The 6,343-nt window shown below is 41.4% G+C and overlaps 1 pseudogene; it reads left to right on the plus strand.

Annotated features, from left to right (window-relative positions):
* The first annotated feature begins 3,354 nt into the window (after positions 1–3,354).
* LOC110309858 lies at positions 3,355–3,790 on the plus strand (annotated as a pseudogene).
* The last annotated feature ends 2,553 nt before the right edge of the window (positions 3,791–6,343 follow it).

Below are 6,343 nucleotides of genomic sequence, written 5' to 3' on the forward strand. Positions count from 1 at the left end.
TGGCAGCTCCAGCTAAAATGGGTAGCTCTTATGCCTGCTGTTGGGTTCCCTCCTTCCTAAGGAGGCTCAGTAGAAGCTCATTCAGCTGTGAGTCTTGAAACCTACAAAGAGTGATGAGGCCATCCTGAGGGCAACCATCAACCATGAGACTGATGACCATGATTGGGAGTCAATGAATCAATGTCATCCCTTCATCCTTCTGAAGGACAATTCTGAGGGTCACCCTACATTTTATCCACTGTACTAAGCAGGCCAATACTGAATCTCCACTCATTTTTCCATTCCAAGGTTCCTAGTCTCTTTTCCATCCTTCCTCACAATGGCTTCCACAACCAGTGCCACTAATGCACAATGTCTCTGAATGAATGAATACAGGGATGCCTCTAGAGCCACAGTTATAAACTGGAGCATCTTTTTGTTGGTTATCCACATAACCATTACATACCGAATAGTGTTTAAGTTTGTCTTACTGGCATGGAGATTGTGTTATTAAGTATTAAGAATACTGATAAAGCTTGGGGCTGCCAAGTCATGGGCAGATCACCATGTTCACTAAAGATGTGTACAAGGGAAGAAATGGATGTCAAAACAGGGAAGGCTAGGCCAACATATGTGCAGTATGGGGAAAAAATGGAGACCATAAATGGTACACAGATGAGATGCCAGAAAAGATCTATTTATTGGGAGATGTCTTTTGAGAAACAATTGTTGAGGTAGTGTGAAATCCCTCTGAGCTTTTTTTTTTTTTCCTTCAGAATTCAATGGGCCCTGAGCATCACTCCAACTCTTGGAACTGTGCACACAGGAGCATGGAATTACAGTCACTTCTATAACCTGAACAATACATAGTCCTGTGACCTACTCCTGCTTACCAATCTCCCCTATCACACAAAGGATGGTGAAAGAGAAGTCAAACAGTAAAAGCATGCTAAAATGTCCAGGTAGGGTTGGCATTCTCTAGGTTACTTATTTATACATCATGCCTTATAACACAGAAATAAAGATTCAGAGTAAAGGAAATATCCCCAGTGAACATAAATCAAGCCCAGTGTGACTGGCTTTTGACCCTTCCCCTTGGGATAGGGTGGGATCTGTCAGAGCTCCAGCATCCAGCGTGGTACCTTGCACAGAATACGTAGTAGTTAACTGGTAATTGAAAGAAAATAGAAAGAAAAACAGGAAGAAGAGCAAGAATTGGATTCGATTTTCAATTAATGAGTCATCCATCAAAAGATTTTAAACAATGACATAAATTCCAGATTAGTTCACAGACCCCAGGAAATTAAATCTTCACGAAGAGGAAGATGATAACAGCTCAGAGTCTTCCTGCAACCCTTTGATCAGGGATGGGGGTGAGGACTGGAGTGGTGGAAGGAATGCTGTGTTTGCACTGAGGAGGGAATGTTTTTCCTTCATAAAACATCAGTGGGTAAGATAGGTACTCTCTTATTGGTAATGAGCTATGGGCTTCCTTCCAGAAAGTGCAAATTCTTCCACTGAATCTTGTGCTCTTTGATGGGAACACTGCTGAGCAAACATCTTGAGCTGAGTAAGAATCAGAAAGAAATTTGAAGAAGGCTTTCATGGTCTTCTATGCTGTGTGTTTGATGTACACAAAGAATTTCATCCTAAAAGAGGAAGATCTCCTCCATTTTGCTCTCCCCTGAGGAAAGCTTTCTTCTTCATTTCTCTGTTGGGATACAATACCAATGAATAGGAGATAGACAATAGGATCTTCTCATTATCCAAGTGTTCATTACTGAAATCTCCATAGGCTACAGATTGCATAGAAAAGCAAACGGTCTTACAGCACAAAAATACTTACCCATGAGATTATCACTTAGAATGGTATCCCTGATTTTAAGATTCTTTGCCAGTTACAATAACTAGACACCAGCACAAAGCCAATAAGATACTAACAACAAATTGTACAACTCACATCACAAAGGATAACAAGGTCTGTCATGAAGTCAGTGAAAGTGATTGTGGGCATTATCTACATATCAAAAATAAATGACCCTTAGGGAAAATGACAAAGAATGAATATTTGTTTTCAAGATGCTTTAATAAAACTTGTGTCTAAACTTAAGCATGGAGTAAAAGGGCCATGCCTTTCTAAGCCTGCGCCGAAGAACTGGACTTCAGAAGCTCTGGTCCCATTCTGCATCTTAAACACTGGTATAAATTTGTGATAATTAGCTATATGATTACTCGTGTTACAAAAAAACCATCTAATTTTGGTTTAAGTTGTCATGCTGAGTTCCAACCAGTTATGGAAAAACACAATCCCTAAATCAAGTGGTTTCATCTCCATTGCTTTCCCCAAGTGTCAGTCCTCTGCTCCCACATCTGTCTGCTTCTCTCGCTGTCAGACCATCAGCAGCTCTCAGCTCAGTAACTGCAGCACCCTCCTCCTGCTCTGCCTCCTGGTGAACCTTCTCTGTTTCTTTTCCCTGTGGTGCTCAGACAGGATCTAAGCTGCAAGCACATCAAACCTCTGTCCTACCTCCAATTCTTTCATGAGTACCATCCAGCTCAGTAGACAGGGTCCTTTGTGTACTAACATGTCACTGTTCTCTCTCCAGGGACCTCAGTTTCTGTCCCTGTGCAGGGGATCTCTCAATGTAGCTTGCTATCATCTCTGGATGGACTATCATCCTGCTGCTTTCTCTCTTATTACCGACTGAGCTTTCAGATCTCAACCCAGATCACCATCCTTTATGGTCCTGCAACATCCTGTGATACCTAGCTCTCAGTGAGGTTAGCCTGTGCAGCGGGATCTCAGAGGTCTGGCACCTTACCAAGTACCATAGTGGTAGCAGATGTCTAGGAAATGCTTAGTAAAGGAATGAATGAACAAATTTTCAATAAATGGCTGATGAATGGATGGAGCACCAAGCAAACCAAAGCAGAATGAATTTAGGCTAAAACATTTTCAAGTCTATGGCTAAAGAAAAGTGAAGACATCAGAATTATTCAATCTGGAGATATAGTTCAAAGGTAGAAGCCTTGCTTAGTGTGTGCACAGCCCTGGGTTCATTTCCCTGTACCAAACAAAACAATAATTGATGATGATGAAGATGACAATAATGATTCTAACAATGACTATGATGGTGATGATAATGATGATGGTAACAACCTGTTGCCACCACTGGTTTCCTTCCCTAAGTATGTGTTACCGGGATAATAAGTTTTAAAATAATAAATTCCTGCAGCCAAATATTCTCTTTTGCTTTCAAATTAGAAACGGTGAATTTCTAATCACCGTCTTTCACATCTCAATTTGAAGATTTTTAAGATTTGAAGATTGTTGTCTTTTAGGCCGTTGCAGCCATCTTCCAGTAACTCGCCAAAATGACGAACACAAAGGGAAAGAGGAGAGGCACCCGGTATATGTTCTCTAGGCCTTTTAGGAAACATGGCGTTGTTCCTTTGGCCACATACATGGGAATCTACAAGAAGGGTGATATTGTAGACATCAAGGGAATGGGCACTGTTCAAAAAGGAATGCCCCATAAGTGCTACCACGGCAAAACCGGAAGAGTCTACAATGTCACCCAGCATGCCGTGGGCATCATTGTCAACAAGCAGGTTAAGGGCAAAGTTCTGGCCAAGAGGATCAATGTGCGGATTGAGCACATCAAGCACTCAAAGAGCAGAGACAGCTTCCTGAAGCCGGTGAAGGAGAACGACCAGAAGCTCCAGTCTGTGCCACCCAGAGAAGCACACTTTGTGAGGACTAATGGAAAAGATCCTGAGCTGTTGAATTCCATATGAATTCATGGCCTAATGTACACAAAGAAATAAAATACCAACACCAGGACAAAAAAAAAATTTGAAGATTGTGCCGGGCGGTTGTGGCTCGCGCCTTTAATCCCAGCACTTGGGAGGCAGAGGCAGGAGAATTTCTGCATTCAAGGCCAGCCTGGTCTACAGAGTGACTTCCAGGACAGCCAGGGCTACACAGAGAAACCCTGAAAAATCAAAAGAACGAAAAAAAAAAAAAAGATTTGAAGAGTGTTCACTGTCTAACTTATATAAAAGTAGAAAAGCTTTAAAACTGTCAAAGAAATTACATAATCTGCACATTTAGCTTACTTGTTAGGTAACGTTTGTACAAGATCAGAAGGATTTTGTTAAAGTATCTCAGGCTGGCAAGAAACTCACAAATCCTCCTGTCTCATCCTCCCAAATGCTGAGGTTATAGGTGTGCACCTACAGCCAAGCCTGTTTTTATGATTGCAGTAGTGGAGTTGTGGGTTGTTTGTGTGTGCATGTTCGTGCTTGCATGCGTGTGTGTGTGTGTGTGTGTGTGTGTGTGTGTGTGTGTGTGTGTATAAACATGTATGTGGAGGGTCAGAACAACCCTGATAATTTGCTTTTGCCTTCCATCTCGTTGAGGCAAGGTCTCTCTTGTTCCTGCGACCCTTCACAGCATTCTTCAAGCTAGCTGACCCACAGGTGGGGCAATTTGGTTCTGCTGAGTTCTGCTGAGAGAGAATAGGCTAGTCCTTAAAATTCTGTTTCTCTAAGGTCTGTCAGATGATCCTGGGTGAGAAGGCTGAAGACCATTGCTCCAGTGTTTTGAAGTAAGGAACTGTCCAGGTGATCAGCAGTCTCTATAAATTGGCTGAGTTTTGGAAGCTGTGTTAGGTTTCCTATATATTTTCAGTTAATATCAGTCATTCTTGGATTTCTGGTGGTGTTGAAGACTCATAGCCAACCCATGCTATTTACTTTGAGAGAACAGATTTAAGAGGATGGTTTTCAGATGGTATTCTATCTGAAGTTGGGAGGTAAGCCAAGTGCAGAACTGTAGTCTAGTTAGGATAGAGGACAGTGCTCAATTTTATTGGCAAAAATGTTGGACTGGGTATTAGGTTTATCTTATACCATATAAATTACAAAATGGTAATAGCTGTCCTCGATTTATATTTTGAGAGAATTTTTATTTATTTATTTATTTATTTAAACAGGAAGTGTGATATGTCATAGTATTTTCCCTGCCCAATCACATTAGGGCAGTGGGAGGCCTGTGATTGAATAGAGAAAATGGAGGTAGAGCTAAGAATTGCAGAAACAAGGAGCAAGCATCGGGGGTAGCGAGAAAAAAGGAAGATGGTGGCAGACATGTATCAGTGTGTTTATGATCAGCCACCAGTTGTAATGATATCATAAAGGTTAGAATAATGGAATAATTTGTCTAATCTAGGTGGGCAGCTTTTATCATTATCAGTTGATTCTGAAATTATTGAATTGGCATCTTCTATTAAGAATTTAATGATATATAAATATGATTGGTTAACTATAAGCATTGAGTTTTGTTTTTACTGGGCTACTGGGTAATGTGATATACAACTGTAAGGCTGTCTGTTCCATTTGGTTACTCGGATGTGGGACAGAGCCAGTGGAGGAGAGGGAACTAGCGGCTCCAAGGACATGCTGTGCAGGGCAGGCAAGCTTGAGAGAGTAGCTCAGCAAGAATACACTGGTGCTGGCACTAGCATGGGAATGTGCCAGTCCAATTTTTTAATATTTCCTGCAGCACCTGTCCATTCCCCTGTCTCCTCCTCCCATCTCTCAGTAGGGGTGCTGAGAATACTGATTGGTTCCACTTCATCCAGAGCCCAAACTTAGCTTGTCAGACTTACATAGCAAGTGCTTTTATCCACTAAGCCACTCCTCAGCTCGGGGATGTTTTTCATAACAATGTGCCATGAGAATTTATTGTTCTTCCTTCAGTGATATAAGACTTACCACAGGAAAGAACCCTGTGCACTTTGAGAGAAGAAATTTCTATTTCCACTGAACATTGTACTATACTGCTCAAAATTCTTACAATGGTTCACAAACCCTCATTGTGCAAGCATAGGACCAGAGTTTGGATCATCAGAACCCAAAGGCAGATGAAGAAGTAAGTATTTGCAATACGAGCATCTAAGTCAAGGTGGGAAGTAGACAGGGAATCAGCAGACACTCTTGAGTTAGCTAACCTAGGGTAATCAGAAGCGAACAACAAGGGACCCTTCCTGAAACAAGGTAGACAGCATGCGGCACCCACAGCTGTGCTCTGACCTCCAGCTATGTGCTGTGCCTGGTATGCATGCATGCTTAAATATACACATACACAATACACACATGAAAGTTTCTTGTAATTATATGAGAAGCTCATATCACTTCCACACTAAAATAAAAACTAATTAAAAATGCAACAGCAAATATTGGCAAACATTTCATGAGGCTTCTAAATAATGCAGTAACACTCTTTGCATTAGAGGGTGGACATTGCCTTCATTTTAAAGATGAAGAAACTGAAACTCGAAGAAATTCTGTGACTTGTCTA

This window comes from Mus caroli, chromosome 14, assembly GCF_900094665.2.
Source record: "Mus caroli chromosome 14, CAROLI_EIJ_v1.1, whole genome shotgun sequence".
Taxonomy (NCBI): domain Eukaryota; kingdom Metazoa; phylum Chordata; class Mammalia; order Rodentia; family Muridae; genus Mus; species Mus caroli.